The 19,086-nt window shown below is 38.0% G+C and overlaps 1 protein-coding gene across 1 annotated transcript in view; it reads left to right on the top strand.

Moving 5' to 3' along the window:
- Positions 1-19,086, top strand: part of PREX2 (phosphatidylinositol-3,4,5-trisphosphate dependent Rac exchange factor 2) — a 297,562-nt gene that overhangs the window by 257,107 nt on the left and 21,369 nt on the right. The window lies entirely within an intron of this gene.

Below are 19,086 nucleotides of genomic sequence, written 5' to 3'. Positions count from 1 at the left end.
TTGCACCCCGGCTATAGGAATATGTATTCATAGCACCCAGACGAATGTGAAATTTGGGAAATTAGGAAATGTTTATGCATTATTTTCTTACTTCCATTTTTTACATTTTCTGCAACTATTCATGTAATGAATGAAATCTTGTGTTTATGTCAGTCACCCAGAATCTTATCACTCCCATGTTCCTATGAAAAATTCATACTTTAGGAACAAAAAGGGTACATCACTTTTGGTCAATGTAGAATTGACTTGATAAGAGCTGAGGTAGACAGCTAAATTTTTTTTTATTGCCTTTGATAATAGACGCTTCACTTCTTAGTGGCTTGGAGTCTTAAATAACCAATTGTTGTTATCTACTTGCTGCTTTGGGGTTACTGTTGTCATTCTAGTTTTGATTAAATTATGACCCATGGCTCATAGAATATGCCCTTTTGGAACTAATAACAAGTCGAAGGTGGGTCCATTTTCTCTAGGTGGTCAGCCTAGGGCTGCCACAATGTAGGTATAGGAATCATATCACAGTATCAAATTGAAATGTGAATGGGGAGCCCAAGTTATTAACTGTTTTATAGAAACTTCTGTCACCTCCTTGTTTTTAGATCAGAAGTGAAGCCACAAAGCTGAGGGCAACAGAGCAACATCTAGCCCTCATTGAAATCCAAGGAGGCAATGAGTCTCTCATTAGCACACCTGTCCTTAATTCAAGTCTGAGGGTGGCAGAGATTAGTACTTAACCATGCAAAGGACCACAATTGGTACCCTTGGCCATATGAGAGAACACAGTAGCACTCAGAGACTTTACATGAATGGAAAAGAGCAACAACAAGAAAAAACATGCAAAAGTAATATGGCATAGTAAAATAGCATAAATAACATCTAAGCTACAAGTAATGATTTAGGAAAGTTTTAGCTACAGGATAAAGTTTGAGAAAGAAACTTGGTGGTTAGAACTGGAAACTTTTAACAGAGGACATGATTTATATTTGAGTTGAGTTTTGATGGGTAAGTATGAAGAAGTAGAAAGGGAAATTGAACCATCCTGGTGACAGATTTATATCGATAAAATTCCTTGGACTTGCTGTGCTCAAATTCTGGTTTCCAAGTCCTATACAGAATGATCTTGCTTATGAAATGTGTTAAGACTTTGTTTCTCTGAGAGAACATTTACATTATGTCTATTTTGATAAAACAGACATAATTTCCCCCTTATTATAATCCCTTGTTCTTTGTGCTCTGTTGTAAGCTTTTTAAGAGCTTAATTGAAAATATCATTTGCAGGCAACTAAACGATTAAAATATTTTACAAAAATTTTTATTAGCAAGGGGGTGATTGTTTTTCCCTTTCAAAGAAACTCATGCTCTTTCATTCTGTTCCCATTAAATCTATGCAGTTATTTATTAAGTACACAGTGAGCATGGGTTGGTGCCAGCACTGCTGCCATCTTTGGGAATGCAGCATTGAGAAAATGTAGTCATCTTCCTCATAGACTTTATATGACTTTGGAAGGAAGCAAGTGATACATAACAAATATTTAATATGGTAGTACTGTATCAATGGCCTTCCGTTGTTCATCAATTTGCTCGAGCAGGCACCAGTAACACCTCCAGTTGAGACTTGTTACTGTTTTTGGCATATCGAATACGCCACAGGGAGCTTGCCAGGCTCTGCTGTGCGGGTGAGATACTCTCGTAGTTTGCTGGGCTCTCCGAGAGAGGCAGAGGCATTGAACCCGGGTCGGCCGCATGCAAAGTAAATGCCCTACTTGCTGTGCTCCAGCCCAGATTTTAATGTGGTAGATGGAATAAATATATAAAAAGGAACTGAAGTCAGAGTTGTAAAAAGAAGACAGGATGGGAAAAGGGATAGCACTAGCCAAAGGAAGGTTTCATTTGTAGGAAATGAAGGGATAAGTTCTGCAAATAACTGAAGGAAAGAAAATTCTGTCAGAGATACTAATGGTACACACAGGAGTGTAGCTGTATGTGATATGTCCAAGGGATAGCCTGTCTCACCCAAGTACCATCAACTGGATTATGCGTCTTCCTGACTTACCCTGGTACAAGATTTGTTTGAGTCATCTGAAGAACAGACTTGCTGTGACAATTAAGGGGAACCTTAAAACTTTGAAACTCAAACCTGCTGCCATGTCAGTCTATAAATTTACTATGAGTGATGTAGTTAAATCTGTTCTCTGATCCTAGTTTCATGACCAACTTATCCAAATTACTCTCTCAGATATTGCATGAGCAGTCTTAGAATTTGATTGATCTTGGATGGGAGAAATTTGAGATTTTGTTTTATGACTGCTCTATTTTTTCGTAGAAGAGAATCACAAGCAGCAGTGAAATTTCCAAATAGTTTGGCTTTCTTCAATTCTATAATTCAAAATAAATATAGAGATGGTCAGTTCATTTTAGAAAAATTCTGTGAGGTATAGGCACAAGTGCTCCATAACAGATGTACTGGATTTAAGACAAATACTATTTGAAACTGATAACTTTTCTTTTTATATTATGCAATGTCACTGTCAATGTCACTGTCCTCCCGTTGTTCATCGATTTGCTCGAGCGGGCCCAGTAACGTCTCCATTGTGAGACTTCTTGTTACTGTGTTTGGCATATTGAATACTCTCGGTAGCTTGCCAGGCTCTTCGAGAGGGGCAGAGGAATCGAACCCGGCTTGGTCAGGCTGGCTGCGCGCAAGGCAAACGCCCTACCGCTGTGCTATCACTCCACTTTTTATATTATGCAATATAAAATGGAAATTTAGCATTAGTTTTAATTTTCAATCAAGACTGTTCACATTTTTCATGATGATAAAGTGTGTGCTAACATATATTGGCATCAGAAATCCACATAACATTATTCCTAAAATGATTCTTTGGTTAACTATAGTCCAGACCACTAGACAGGAACCCTAGTAAATCTGGATCTGCCCTAAATATTAAACATGAAATTTTGCCTTCCAGTTCTGAGAGAGGGACAAGATCATGGTAACAGAGTAAAAAGTAAAAAAAAAAATGTCATTTTACTCTTAAAATCAAGATGAACAATGGTTAACAATATACAATCCACATTAATTTATTTCCTGCCTTTCCCAATTTATTTGAAATATAATATTTTGAAGTATTTAAATATATTGCATATGGTTGTTATTAAAAGAAGAATGTGGTTTTTCAGAGTTAAAAGGCAGATTTAATTAGAGCTAATGTCTAGATGTTTCAATGCCAACTTGAATTAGATGCCAAAATTGCATACAGCAGTGAATGTGAGATTAGTAGGAACAGATTCAGGATGAATTATTAAAGTATCCTTATAGCATTTAGCTTGGATTTGTTTTTATTAGATTCTCTTTCCTTGGTAATCCTTTGTGTGTATCGCCATTCTACTGATGAACTTCCCTGCCCACACACTCTTCAGCAATTCATTTATGTTAAATATTTCCATTGCTGTTGAATAGTGGAAGAATTGGACTGTCTTTTTTTTCAAGATTGAGTTTTTTTCTTTTAAGCAGTATACACACATTAAAAAATAATTTAGTAAGTGGAAATTTCCCCAGATATCTTATATTGAAATATCTTCTTTCATTTTCATTTTTCATTATCTCTTGCAACTTCTATTAAATACACATTTGAATATATTTATATTAGTCTATTACATCGATAGCAACAACAGTGAGTGTTCAAAATACAGACATAGCCTTTCTCATTATCAGTTGTTATTCCAATCAGTTGATACGCACAATTTGTTAATTTTTTCATTTGGTCATTTCGCTTCTTCATTTCCATGTAATGCCTACAAAGAGTAGAAAGGTAAAAATTTTTTACTCTGTGTAGTTTCGTATTTCAATTTTATTATCTATTATATTTAAAAGTCCTGCAGATGAAATTACCGGGTGTCTAGTGTTAATATATTAGATTCCAAAAATGACTCTGCATGGGCATCTGGACAAGGGCTTAGATAGCTGTATGGCACTTTCATGTTCTCCTTGTTTGCAGAGGATGAGCATAAAATTTACATATTATGCTTCCACAAGATGCACAATGCTATTTCAGTCATTCTTAAATATAGACTTTTGGTTAATAGATGAAAACATCTTTTGTATTTCTTTTCCTATAAAATTTTGTGGTATATTTATTTGTAAACCTGCTTGATAAGCTTTTTTATTTTTATTTTTGCCAAACAATGTTTTTCAAATATTGAATCAGCACTGTGGCTTACAAAGTTCTATTTTGTATTCCTGCCAGTTGTTTGTTGCAAGCACTCCAAAGCATGCCACCGGGATTTCTGAATTTCCCTTTTGTTTCACACTGCAGCATCTTTCTAGTCGATGCAGTATTTTATTTTCATCCACTTCTTTATTCCCACCCCTGCTTAATAGCCAACTGTTTTCCTTTAGCTAATATAAATCAGTATATTGCAAATGTTATAAAACCTAAAGCACAAGTCTTACTGTGCCCCAAAACAAAGATGCCATTTCTTCCCACTCTATTAATTTCTGCTTCCTTAGTCAGTGAAACAAATGGGTGGAAATTTCCAGAGCCTACATTTCTAGTGAGGGCAAAAAATTTTGAGCCATAGCATTTCTCTCTAAGGACTTGTTCCAGACAGTTTTCCTCCAAGTACTCTTCTCTCTGTAACTATTAATAATAGGTGCCCCATGCATGGATCTCCTGCTTCTGAATCACCTGTGGTATCTTTAGAACCAAACCTTGAAGGTTTGAACCTTTGGATTCGTAGTATCGTGACATGTCAGATCAGAGAAGCTTCTGCTGGGTGGGGAAGTGATCTGACAGAGAAGGCTGAGAACTTACCATTCATATTATATTGAAATATGAAAATATGTTTCAGTTGCCAAATAATCTGTTAGTAAATATATTTTGGCAATATACCCCTCTTAATAGTCACTTCACACCTAAATGACCTTTGATCTTAATGCTATGTTGTGAAGATAAGTCTGTTCCAGGCCCCAAGATCCTGCATTTTTAACTCCAGCTCAGCTATGGAGTAGGGGTTATAGGCAGTATCGTCAGGACAGGTCACTGCATCAGAAAGTGGCCTGTGGGTAACTGAAGATGGCATGACTCCCACCTTCTAGGTAGTGCCCACAGGGGTGTGAGAAAGAATCAGTCTGTATCCAAATCTTCCTGTTGTCATTATTTAAAGACAAATATCAAGTGGTCTGCGCTATCTGTATTACAGTGTTTGGCTTTTTTGTTTAATACCTAATAGAACTTAGGTTTAACATATACAAGGCTTCAGAAATAAAAGACTATGAAGTGACTATTAAGAGGGGTATGTTGCCAAGATGTATTAATTAACAGATTATTTAGAAATTGAACATATTTTCACATTTCATTATAATATTAATGGTGAGTTCTCAGTCTTCTCTGTCAGATCACTTCCCCACCCAGCAGAAGCTTCTCTGACCTGAACTGTGTCCATACTATGAACCCAAAGGCGAAGTTTTTGTTAGAAAAAAATGAAATAAAGAATTTTTTTGGACACGTTACTGGGCCCGCTCGAGCAAATCGACGATCAACGGGAGGGCCTTTACCTTTACCTTTACCTTTTAAAAATGAAAGAGAAATGTGAATTATCCACTTTGTTACTAGACGTTTGTCTTTCAAATAAATTTGAGCTGTAATAACTATCAACTCCTGTAAGCAAGTACATTTTTATGGATAACTCTCAGCAATTTCTAAAGTCACTTTTTAAAAGACTTCTTTTTCTTTAGCAGCTTTGTATTGTCTTACTATCATGACATGAAAGGACAAATTGACAAATAAACCCCAGCTGAAGAATGTAGACTCTTAGGAATGTAGAGCAGTCAAGGTAACCTGGGTTCAGTCATCAGAGACTTCTAATAAGGCTGATCAAGAGGCAGCTCCTTCTCCACTGTGCAGCTTCACATAAGGCATTTACTCCTGAGATTTACATATGTAGGTTAGTCTTTAAAACTGAGGAAAAATTAGTTACCACGGTAGTTAAATATAAGTTTTACATGTCTCCATTTTTGTGTGCATGTAAAAGTTATTTGAAAGTCTCAATAGCAATACTTGAATTTCAAATCACTAGAAAGATGGCTTTTTTAAAATAAGAGAAATTTATTTATTTCTTAACTCATGATCCCAGTATACTATCTATTTCCAGCTAAAATGTTTTTAAAATTATACTGTAATATTTAGAAGAGAGACCACTAACATGCTATAACAACAAAGCTCTGGAAGAAAGACAAAATATATCCAACTCACTATTAGGTATACATAGAAATTGCTATCCTACTAAACTTAAGCAAGGAGAGACTTAAATAGTAGTTAATTGGGACTGGGTGGAGAGAGAAATGAGATGTTTTGTGTAGAATAACATGATTTATGTATACAATTACATTTATTTTTTTAAACATAAAATAAATGTAATTGTATTTATTAAGTGTAGGGAGAGAGGATAAGGGGATCTTGTCAGAAGACTTTACAGAGATGTTATGTGATCTGGCTTCAAAATATTGCCAAGAATTTCTGGGAATGCACATTAGGTGTTAAAAACAGGGAAGTGATACTTAGGAGAAGGTATAGGAGTGTAAGAAGAGAATAATTAGCTGTCAGCTGTGAAAGTTGTGTACAGAGGATTACCAAGGAGCTTGTAGTATAGAATATTCCCTTGTTCTCCTCCTCCCTATCTACTTTGGGCCCTATGAGGCAGCAGAAGAGGAGGAACTTTCTAATAAACAGCCAGAAATTATTCAAAGCTCTGATGGATGTCTTGGATAGCCAGGTCAAAAAAAAAAAAGTGCAGTACCACATCAAAAAGTGGGGGAGGCCCTAGATGGCTTGGTGGCCGCCTTCTTCCAGAGGCCATTGGACAGTTAGGTTTGGGCCCACAGTGATGAGACACGCGGGACCTCATAGGATGGGGGTGGAGCCGGCCCTTTCCTCCCCGTCCCAACGAGACCCTGAGTCACTGCCCACAAACGGCCTCTCTGGCTCCTGATCAAGCTACTTAACAGCCATGATCCCAGAGTCTCAGAAACAAATCTCAAAATCCAACAGCTTTTGGCAGAAATGCATGTGGGCCATGTAGTAGGTTACCGGTTCTGGGCTACCCCAGGTAGGAATATGTTTTGTGCCTTGGCCTGCTCCCCCTTGGCGGCTCAGTGGCCACCATCCACCAGAGACCATTGGACAGTCAGGTTTGGGCCCGCAGTGACGAGATATGCGGGGCCTTATGGGATGGGGGTAGAGCCGGCCCTTTCCTCCCCACCCCAACGAGACCGCAAGTTGCTGCCCACGAATGGCCTCTCTGGCTCCTGATCAGGCCGCTTAATGACCATGATCCCAGAGACTCAGGAACAGATCTCGGAACCTAGACAGTTTTGGCAGGAAATCTCTCCAGATTTAATTGTTAAAATTTCGGAATTTCAAAATCACGCAACCACTACTGCAGCCACGTGACATCATATGTTATTCATAACCAGCAATGGAAAACAAATTGTCTCTGGTTGCCTTTTCAGCAGATCTGAGTGTTGGGGTAAAATCCCAAATAATAATGGTAAGTCTGGTGTCAAAATATTAAATGTACTCGAAGTAGAGAGAGAGTAATGTAGAAATCATCTGCCCGACAGGTAGGGGAGGGTGTGGGGTGGGGGTATACTGGGGTTTTTGGTGGTGGAGAATGGGCACTGGTGAAGATACAGGTGTTTCATTGTATGACCAAGACTTAAACCCAAAAGTTTTTTAACTGCTCTCACAGTGATTCAATAAATAAAATTATAAAAAATGGGGAAAAAAGTAAGGTGGAGTTCATGCAAAATTCAATCAGCCTAATCAGAGACTGAATAAATGGCAGTACTCCTACATTTAAAAAAAAGTGGCGGAGAGGGATGAAATTCAAATGATTGACACCTCCTTTAATGTTGATGTCATCACAAACTCCTAAAAGGAGTAAAGAGAAAACTCAGATAATAGAAGGAAGATGGGAACAGAGCAGCAGTGTTGAAGAACTTCATAATTGGAATGGATATCCAAACTATTCTGTCAAGTACCCCCCAAATAAGACAGAAATGTGATAAATCAGCAAAAGGGTTTTTTGCTGAGCAATGTCAAGTGTGGAGAAGTTGGGTTGTCCCTGTTGGCTATTTTATTTAAATTCCTAACTTACATACAGCTGATTAATCTTCATACATATTTTTTGCATACCAGATAGCTCTTCAATTGCCTTAGTTCTCAGTTACCCATCTCTAAAAAACTGCCTCTGCATTAACCTCAGCAGTGAGACCATGTCAAAACAAAGACACCTACTGTGTTTCTAATAAGAATGCAGGGTCTAGGTAAATAGCTTTATGGTCACTGTCACTGTCCTCCCATTGTTCATCGATTTGCTCGAGCAGGCCCAGTAACATCTCCATTGAAAACTTTGTTGTTACTGTGTTTGACATATCGAATACATCATGGGTAGCGGGCGAGATACTCTCGGTAACTTGCCGGGCTCTCTGAAGGGGGCAAAGGAATCAAACTCGGGTCAGCCATGTTGGCTGCGTGCAAGGCAAATGCCCTACCGCTGTGTTATCGCTCCAGCCCGTAGCTTTATGGTAGAGTACATATGTTGCATGTATGAGGCCCCCGAGTTTGATTCCTGACTTTCCCCCAAATTGAAAATAACACAAAGAAAGTAAGGAAGAATGCACAATATTTTTGCTAGCAGTTGATTTTTCTGTCTCCGTTTCAAGGTATACACTGCAAACTTTCAGAGACTATTGAATGTTGCAATAGAACGTTCTATTATCTTTAATGATAATTTCTTGTCTAATTCTCTGTGCAGTGCTGAAATGGTTCCCTTAAACTTGATTGCTTTTTTGCCTTAAGATATATGGAATAGAGTATTCAATTTGGCTGTGCTCCTGCCTTCGGATCTCACTCCAGCTGTTGCCTATCACTTCTGCATTCTGTTCGGTTGTTTTCCACAGTGCCCTGATCTGCCTGCCATCTCTGCTTTTTTCCTGAGTACTCGTTAACCCCTTATCTCAGACTAAGATGCTTAGAAATTCTGCATGGTAATGGAAATACTTTATTATTACTGTATTTGACAGGGGTATAATGATAGTAATAATAACAATAATAATGTTGAAAGTCCCAGTAGACATCCAGAGTTTATTTCTATAAAATATACTGGAAACTTGCTTGGATGGTTACTGGCTTTTGGATCTCACCTATAATTAGACTGTCATTCAAAATCTCCTAAATGGACAGTGTAAATACTTATTTTTTATGTGTATATATAAGTGAATTCTTTGTTGTTCAAAATAAATTGTTTTTCTTTTTTTAACATGAAAGTATTTGTGTTTTGTTAAGAAAAGTGCATTTTATTAAGAAAAGTACATTTCTTTATTAGGAAAAGTTACACGAGACTTTTTTAAAGTCTTGCCCCTTGTGGCCGTACTCCCAAACTTTTCAGTTGTTACTATTGTATTGCTAAGATGACAAAGTTGAGGAAGATCAATGGGTCAGCAGAGGGCTTCCCAGAATAATTTTTGCAGAGACACTATCTGAATCGAACCAAAGCAGCTATGTTGAGATTGATCTGTATTTAACACATTGCATTAACCCTCAGGTGTACAATTCTTCCTTAGTGTAAGGTAATAAAAGAGAACAGGGAAAATATCACCAAGCAACGTTAGACAATTAGTTTCTTCAATCGGGTACTTTATTCTAGTTGTCAATAGACATTCACAGTGTGCTCTGTACTCAGCAGTTAGAAGTAATTAGAAGTCAGAATAAATGAGATCACTGCAGGAATGAACACTCTATGCACATAATAGTGCATTTTACATAGAAAGATGCAAATCTGAAATACAGAGGGGCACAATTTCCCTTCAGTTTATTCTTACTGCTTCATTACTTTACAGCTTAGCATTCTTTAAAACTAGGTCCTTTTTAATCATGACCATATTTTAGTATGATGAGGTCTACATTCAGAGTAAAGTGGTTTGGATCAGCTAAATTAATCTCTCTCAAACAATGCATTTAAAGTGTAAACACTGAGCCAAATACAGTGATTGCTGAATTATGGATATAGGGTGCTGGAATTTTCTTGATGTAGTGTTCTATGTGATGTGATTTGGGAATAACAGAGTTCTGGATTTTGAATCAAGAAACTGGTTTTATATAATGTTAACTTACTTGTTGTGGACAGTAATATTATCATTTGTCTCTCAGAAATTTTTTTGGTGAAATAAGAATAATTCCATTCCGATGAAGGTAGAGTAAGAAACAAGGGCCCAATATATGTGAAAGCATCATCTTTAAAACCTAGACTTAACACCATATTTAAAATCTGTTCACTATTCAGACAGAATGAAGAATCCATATCTTCACTGCAGAACTAGAAATATGAAATGAATCTGTCTAAGATGACTCAGTCATTCCTACTAAAATAGGGGAACCTTTGTAATAATTGATAGGATAAAAGAAATGAAAAATACGAGAGGTAATGCCTCAGAGCTGTATGAACTAAAATAAAACAGTGGATCATCTTCAAACATAATATTTCAGATACTTTTGATCATGTGTAGAAAGTCATTTAAGAAACAGCAGAGCCAATTACCCTTGGATTCAAGGATAGGAAGTTTTCGTGACTAGTGTCAAGAAAATAATAGTTCATGTTTAAATGAAGACATATAATTAGGACTTGAATAAAACTAGCCTCTTGCATTTATTTACTTGCTCATTAACTAAAGAGGTAAAAAAAAAACTCTTGGAGCATGGCCGTGTGACATACACTGCTACACCAGCTGTGGTAAGAAATGAAAGAGCCTGACTTCACCCACAGTCTGAGATCTTGACAGTCAGACCATGCTAAAGACAGACAGCTGTATTGTATACTACTAGTTCCCTCTAATAATGATAATCATTAAAGATTGTTTATGAGATTAAACAGGAGAAAGATAATCATAAAGGATTATTTCTTCAGTGAAGGGACTCAGAGGCATGGCTGCTCACTTTTCAAATCATGTTAGAGAGGAAGAATATTCTGTAGTGTGTATTGTGTACTGTGTACTGTGTATTGTAGTTCTTTCAACATGAAAGAACTGATTTTGTCAGGGCTCCTACTGTTTTTTTTTTCTGAACCCAGAAAATGTTAGTAAGTTCTAAACGCTTTTGATGAGAATGTAATTGATAATATAATTAACACAAGAATGATTCTTATATCATATGTAATTTGCCAGTATAACTAAGATCATTCAGAGTTGTTAAAATCAGAAAACATTATAGTGGACTAGTTAACCCTAGAAAATGGGAAAGATCAACCACTGGTCATGAAAGGAAACAATATTCAATTTATAAACCACAAGTTTATATTTAGCTAATATTTATTTTTCCTACAATGCATTTAGTAATTCACTGAATTTGTTCATTATTTATTTATAATTTTTATTACTTCATTGAATTTATTTAACATTTCTTAAGCAAATGAATGACAAATTAGAATATAGAGGAATCTTAGTTTTTAAATATATATACTATATTCTCACTGCACACATTAAAAATGCGTCACACAATCACAAATCACAAATCATCCTGTTAATCGTCGATTGCCTCGAGCAGGCCCCAGTAACGTCTCCTTCATCCTAGCCCGGAGATTATATTCAAGGCTCTTTAGGAGAATGAGACCCATCATTGTTACTGGTATTTGGCATATTGGGTACGCCACGGGGAGTTTGCCAGACTCTGCCCTATGGGCAGGCTACATTCGGTAGCCTGCCAGTTTGTCCAAAGTAGGAATGAGATAATAAGATGTCATAATTAGATGTCGCGCAGCCGCGCGGTTCCGGGAGCTGGTTTTTATAGTCTCTGAGTCTTGGCCGTTGATGAGATTACACGGTGCCAGGGGGCCAATTGGTGGGTGTGACCCCCGCCTACTGGAATTTGGAGGATCTGGGTGGAGGATGCTTGGCCCAAATCCGAGTAGGCTTGGAGATCTCGGCCCTGGAACCCGCGTGACTTTGTCCCTCTGCCAGTACCTTCATGTGTGCGGAGAGTGGTCTCAGCATGGTGGTGGCTGGTCGTGGAGGTCTTTGGCTGCCGGAGCCCTGGTCAGGGCAGGGAGGAAAGCTCAACCCGCTCCCCTCCAAGGGGCCCTGGCGGCGAGGACAGTCAGGCGCAGGGGCAGGAGACTGCACTCTTCTCTTCCGGGAGCTGGTTTTTATTTTTTAAGAATGCATGTAATTTTTAAATCAGTCTCCAGCAAATGCTTTTCAGAATTGAATGACTTAATTCCCAAGGAGTTTAGAATTCCCAGGAATACTAGAGGCCAGAAGTTTAAAATCAACTCAGAAACCAGTTCGGCTTATTGGTGCTAATGGTGGTGATGGGAGTGGTATTAATGATAACCATTAACATTTGCTGAGAATTTACTACATTGCACTAAACAATGGATTTGAACTATTACATGTATTCATCAGAATTATACTCTGAGGCGTATGCTATCAGTAAATCAACTTATTGATGAGGAGATTGATTTTCAGGATCATAAGTAATTTGCTCCAAATGCACAGCACAGTTATTAACAGATCCAGGACCCAGGGCAGGAAGTCCACCTCCAATCTGAGCAGAATCAGTTACGTTAATTTTTTAATGAGAAATGTGTATCTTTGGATCAAATATTGTGAAAACAAAACTGCGTTAAGCTGCTTCCCAAAGAGAAGTTCAGACGGTGCTCCAAAGGGCACAGGATCAGCTGACCACTGGTGCTTTCCACTTATCATAAAGAAGCTTCTGTATATTTAAAAAAAGGGATATGAAAATAGCAGTAGTAGTTGGTATTCCCACTCATTGCATAACTTTGTTCTCTTGAGATTGAAATGGATGATCAATATTTCTCTGTAAAATCTGAGTGCTGTCAAGGTGACTTCATTCTAATAAAGAGAGTACCACAGCTGATTTGATTCCTCATGAGTTGTTGGTGATGATCTCTTGAATCAGGATTGTATATTTGACTTTCAGTTAGAAGAGGAAAAATAGACCTTTCTAGAATGAGGGGGAAACATTTCCCATTTTAAGATTCATATCTATAAGATTTAAAATACTCAAACTGTATAAACATATGTAAACATAGAATTCTTGTAAAAATATTAGCAAAATAATAGATATTAGGCTATCCTTACACATAAGTGATGCATTTGGCCTGAGGGAATTTTCTTGCTCTTGTTTCCAAGGCTAAAGACAGCATTCTTGTAATAATGGATGGTCAAAATAAGGCAATTCAGGTAGCATTCACAACTAAAATAAGCATCAGGCTCTGAATATTGTATAAAATTATACATGGGGGAAGACTTAGTGATTTTAAATTTGTTAACAAATATTTATTTCCTTTTTTATTTAGTGAAAAATATTATTTTAATTATTTCTCTAATTTTAATTATATTTAACACATATTAATCACTTAATCACTTAATCCCCGTTATTCATCGATTTATTCGAGTGGGTGCCAGTAACGTCTCCATTCATCCCGGTTGCGTGCTAGTGTAGCCCAATGGTATCTGTTCGTTTTAGGAACATGTAGAGCCTCAAACCGATCATTTAGGGTCTTGACGAAGAAGTCTGACCATCTTACAGGTGGGCGTCCACGTGATCTTTTGATGTCTCGTGGAATCCAATCAGTAATGGCTCTAGTCCAGCGGTTGTCTGTAAACCTCATTACGTGTCCAGCCCATCTGATTTTTGATGTCTTGGCAAATGAGACAGCGTCCCTGATTCTTGAGCGTTGACGAAGATCAGAACTCCGGATTCTATCTCTCATTTGAGTGAATTGTGATATTCCAAGCATAGTTCTTTCGATTCCTCTTTGAGAGACCCGAATAATGTTCTCATCCTGTTTTCATAGGGTCCAGGTCTCTGAGGCATATGTTAATGCAGGAAGAATAGTGGAATCAAAGAGATGTGCTCGTAGCTGGAGGTTCTTTGTCCTTTTAGTTATTTCTTCAATGCTCTTGAAGGCATTCCAAGCCGCTCTCTTCCTCCTGCGCAACTCAGGTGCCAGGTCATTCATCATGTTGATTTCTCGACCTAGGTATATATAACTGTTGCATTCGGAGATGGTGGTTCCGTTGAGAGCGAATGGAGCGTCAGGAACAAGGCTGTTTCTCATAAACATTGTCTTTGTAAGATTCAGCTGTAGTCCGACCTTTCCACATTCACGGTCAAAGTCGTTCAGCATTTGTGCCGCTTGGTTGATGTTTGGTGTTATTAGAACGATGTCATCAGCAAAGCGGAGGTGGTGTAGTTGCCGACCATCTATCTTCACTCCCATTCCTTCCCAATCCAGTCGTCGCATGATGTTCTCGAGGGTGGCACTGAAGAGTTTTGGTGAAATGGTATCACCCTGCCGAACCCCTCTCTTGATATGGATGATTACTTCTTTGTAGAATGGTGAGATCTTGGTAGTGAATCCGCAATAGAGCTCACGAAGGATCCTGATGTATTGAGTTTGTACGCCCTGATTGGCTAGGGCTTCCATGACCGCTTCCGTCTCAACAGAATCAAAGGCCTTCTTTAAATCAATGAACGTTAGACAGAGTGGCATCTTGAACTCCCGAGATACCTCAATGAGCTTGGTTATTGTGTGGATATGGTCGATGGTACTGAATCCTTTTCAGAATCCAGCTTGTTCACATGGTTGTCCTTCATCTAGTGTTCTGCTAATCCTATTCAGGATGACTCGAGTGAATAGTTTGTAGATGACAGACAATAGGCAGATTGGGCGATAGTTGCCAATGTCGTGGATGTCTCCTTTCTTGTATAGTAGTACAGTCTTGCTGGTTTTCCATTGGGATGGAACCTTGCATTAACACATATTAATTTTTAAAATAAAGAGTTTAGATAATATATTTGCAATACTTTTGTTAGTTACCAAACCTCACCATCAGCAAAGTGCCTAGACCTTGCACCACTGTCCTTATGTCACTTCTAGTCCTCTCTTGATTCCTTCATCCTTTCTTCTTACTGTTTGCAAATCTCAGTTTTGTGACCCAAAGTTAAGAGTTTTCGTCACTGGAGCTGAAGAGATAGTATAACAGGTAGGTCACTTGCATTGCAAGTGAACAACACAGGTTCAGTCCCTTCATCCTGTATGGTTCCCTTAACACCACCAGTAGTAATTCCTGAGTGCAGAGCAAGGAGTAACCCCTGAGCATCACCGTGTGTGGCCCCCAAGCCAAGAAAAAAATAGTTTTCATAATTTCATGCAATCTACTTTCTTGTTTTTTTTTTTCTTTTTGGGTCACACCTGGCAATGCACAGGGCTTACTCCTGGTCGACACTCAGGAATTACTCCTGGTGGTGCTCAGGGAACCATATGGGATGCTGGGAATCAAACTCGGGTCAGCCACATGCAAGACAAACACCCTACCCACTGTGCTATCTCCAGCCCCCATATTTTCTTATTTTGTTTCTCTACATACCACTGATGAATGAAACCATCAGGTTTTTGTCCTTTTCCTCTGACTTTGCTTTGCATGATACATTCCAGTTTCATCTAAATTATAATGGATCGCACGATTTTTCTTTTCTTATAGCTGCATAATATCCCATTGTATGCATATATCTTTATAAATTCATCTGTTGTTAGATCCAAAATACAATAATTTTAGTATGTTTCTGTGAAGAATAGAACTAGCATTTTTGTATAATAGGACTAATGCATTATTTTAAAAATGAGATCTTTTATAAAAGCGTCTCAAATCAACATTGTTAATAGTGATTTGTAAATGTTTAAAATTTCTTCCAAATATAAAATCGTTAATAAAATTCTTTAGCAAATGTAACACAGCGTTTGGAATAGAAGTCTACAGAGTAGCTTCCATTTCTATATATGTCCACCCTTGTCTCTCTTGCACACATAACTCTCATCCCAGAGTTATATAATTATAAGTATACTGAATTACTAACTTGGGCCCTACACCTCCTGTTCAGCATCAAGTGGGCTTACATAGTGGGTAGTAGGAATTATCTGGAATCCATTTCTACAAACAAATATGGTTTTAATCCATCTGTAAGTGCAAAAGATTGAATCATTCATATAGGTTTCAGTAGCACTGTCCTCCCATTGTTCATCGATTTGAGCAGGCCCAGTAACCTCTCCATTGTGAGACTTGTTACTGTGTTTGGCATATCAAATACATAATGGGTAGCTTGCTAGGCTTTGCCAGGCAGGCGAGATGCTCTCAGTAGCTTGCCGGGCTCTCCAAGAAGGGCGGAAGAATCGAACCGGGGTCGGCCGGGTCAATCGTGTGCAGGACAAATCGTGTGCCCTATCCTCTGTGCTATCACTCCAGCCCATAGGTTTCAGTAAGCCAGCTTAAATGAACCCTATATTCAACTTTTTTTAAACTTATTTTGAGAAATAGTCATGATAACTTTGAGTATATTATAAGAAAGGGAAGTTGGGTTACAGATTTTGTGAATTTGTTAGAGCATATGACAATGTATATAGGTTATTAAGGTCATACGAATAAGAGGCTTTGAAAGACAACTTGTAAAATTTTTATCAGCGAATCTACTTCTGCCTCCTTCAATAGGTACCTGTAAGAAAAAGCAAACACTCAAAAATTATACATTGAAAGAATGGATGGATGGATGGATGGATGGATGGATGGGTAGGAAGATACTTCTTCGTGGCATTTTCATAGTACTGTTAAATCAAATTGCCTTTCAAATTTAAATTGGACCCATTAGATACAGGTTGTGTTTATCTTACTAAAATTATTTGAAATATGGGTCATATGGGATCCATTTTCAATATGAAATGTCAAAAAGATTTATTAATTATAAGCACAGGCATAGTGACCCTTCCCTTTTTATTTCTATAGGGATATTCACAAATTCTGCATAATTTTGCAGCCCTGTCAAGTTTCTGCCTCAGAGTCTGCCCTCAGCTTAACCATTACTTGGAATGTTTATGTGCAATTATGGAATAACCTTCTTTAATGTACATGTATATTTGCCTTTTATAGACAAACTCTACTCTTGACCTTTATTTTTGTAGTGTATAATTCCCAGGAAAAGAGCTATCTAGAGGTTTTGAAATAATACTATAACTTGACGCTGAAATTTTTGAAAGCTCAATATTATTCAGGATGGAGTAAAAATACAGATTTAGTTAAATTTTAATTTCACCTAAAATGCAAAAACCCGTAGTGTTAGAAAGGATAGAGGAATGTTATACAAGAAACCGCATATTGAATGAAATTGCTTAGGAGCTTCTACCTTTGATATTCTATCTTCATTCCCTTGCCCAGGGCTATCAGATCATTCTCAAGTGGTAATCAGAGAAGAACCTATGCAATCAAATTATCTCTTGTAAAACCTGACTTTCCGCACCATTGAGAAATCGTTTTTTTTCTGGGCCTAGACTATTTTCAGAGACTGCCAGAATTAAACTGCTGCATTTATATATTTTGCTTGACATTCAAATTGAAATTGTTGAGAGAAAATAAAAAAATCTACGAGACAAATAAGGACATGTTGTTAGCCAAGTTGTGAACTTCTTGCTCGGCTCTCACTCTCTTCAATTGGGAGAAATTCTGTGCTTTCTGCACTGTCCTCATTGGGTAGAGCAAATGGGAATCAAATTCAGACAACATTTTTCCATGTGGATCTGATGGTCTCTTTTTTAAGTTTTCACTTTTTACATTTTTCCAAATTAATCTCAGGTCTTAATTAGAAGATGCACAGCAGTTAGTAGGAAAAAGCAATTACTGGTATGGGGAAACCGGACAGGGGTCACGCATGCTCCTGACCTGGGTTCCATTACTGGCACCAAATGGCACATATCTTCATATCACCAGCTGTAGCCCTGAATCATCCCCTGACACTGGAGTAACCAAGCAGTCCCAGGCACTGCAGAGCCTTAGCTGCGTCATATCATTTATCCCTAGCCCTCAGCACTTTGGGCAAGAGTCTCTGGGAGTTACCCATGGGCCCCTTGGGGACCACCTGGAACCCACACCCAAAAGACAAAAGAAGAGGTATATATAGACAAAACATCTTTCTAAAAATACAGATATTTTGAAAGAAAATACACATACCCATTTTATTTAGTAAGTTATTGAGCCACACCTAGCAGTGTGCAGGGATCATTCCTGGCACTTTATTCAGGGATCACTCCTTGAAGGACTCAGTAGACCACATGAGGTGCCAGGATGAAACCCGGTCAGCCACATACAAGGCAAGTGCCCCATCCATTGTACTATACCCCCAGTCTCCACATATTCATTTTTTTCTTATTGAATCACTATGAGGTACAGTTACAAATTTTCATGATTAAGTTTCATTCACACAGTGATCAAGCACCTATCCCTCTACCAGTGCTCATTTTCCACCTCCAATGTTCTTAGTATCCCTCCCCCTCCCCATCCCACCTCCTACCTCTGTAGCAGGTAGCTTCCTTTTTACTCTCCACTTTGGGGCATTAACATATTCATTTTAAAGGTGAGTTTTCTATTAGATAATGTAGGTACCTAGTCAATTTTAGACAATTTGTACTCTGAGGTTCCCTGTCAGAGGATATGTTTACTGGCCAAGTTGATCGATCAGGTGATCACAATAAAATCTTTTCAGATTTCAGGTAGGTAACTGCTCCTATATTGTTGTTTACTACAGTGGAAGTACAGAGACAGGAATTATTTTATTGGTTTACTTATTAATTTGGGGGACACACCTCATAATGCTTAGAGTTGACTACTGACTCTGTGCTCAGGAATCACTCTGGCAGTGCTCAGGAGACTATATGGAATGCCAGGGATCAAACCAGGTCAGCTGCTTGCAAGGCAAATGCCATACCTGCTGTACAATCGCTCCATCCCTGAATAAAGAGACATGAATTATTTTAAACAAGCTAAGAAAATGGATAAAAATGGTAGCATTCTGTTAAAGATACTTCACAGATAGGAGTGTATGAGGAGGCTGTCATCCTTACTCAAAAGGACATATTTCAATATGATCAGAAGAATATATTTCTTAGCTTCCTTCAACTGGTGTAATGAGCATTATTGATTAAAGTGTTAGGATCAATAAGAACTAAGAATTTCAAGTTGGA

The sequence above is a fragment of the Sorex fumeus genome, unplaced genomic scaffold (assembly GCF_029834395.1).
Source record: "Sorex fumeus unplaced genomic scaffold, SorFum_2.1 ptg000002l, whole genome shotgun sequence".
Taxonomy (NCBI): Eukaryota; Metazoa; Chordata; class Mammalia; order Eulipotyphla; family Soricidae; genus Sorex; species Sorex fumeus.
This window is presented reverse-complemented; position numbering and strand designations above follow the sequence as displayed.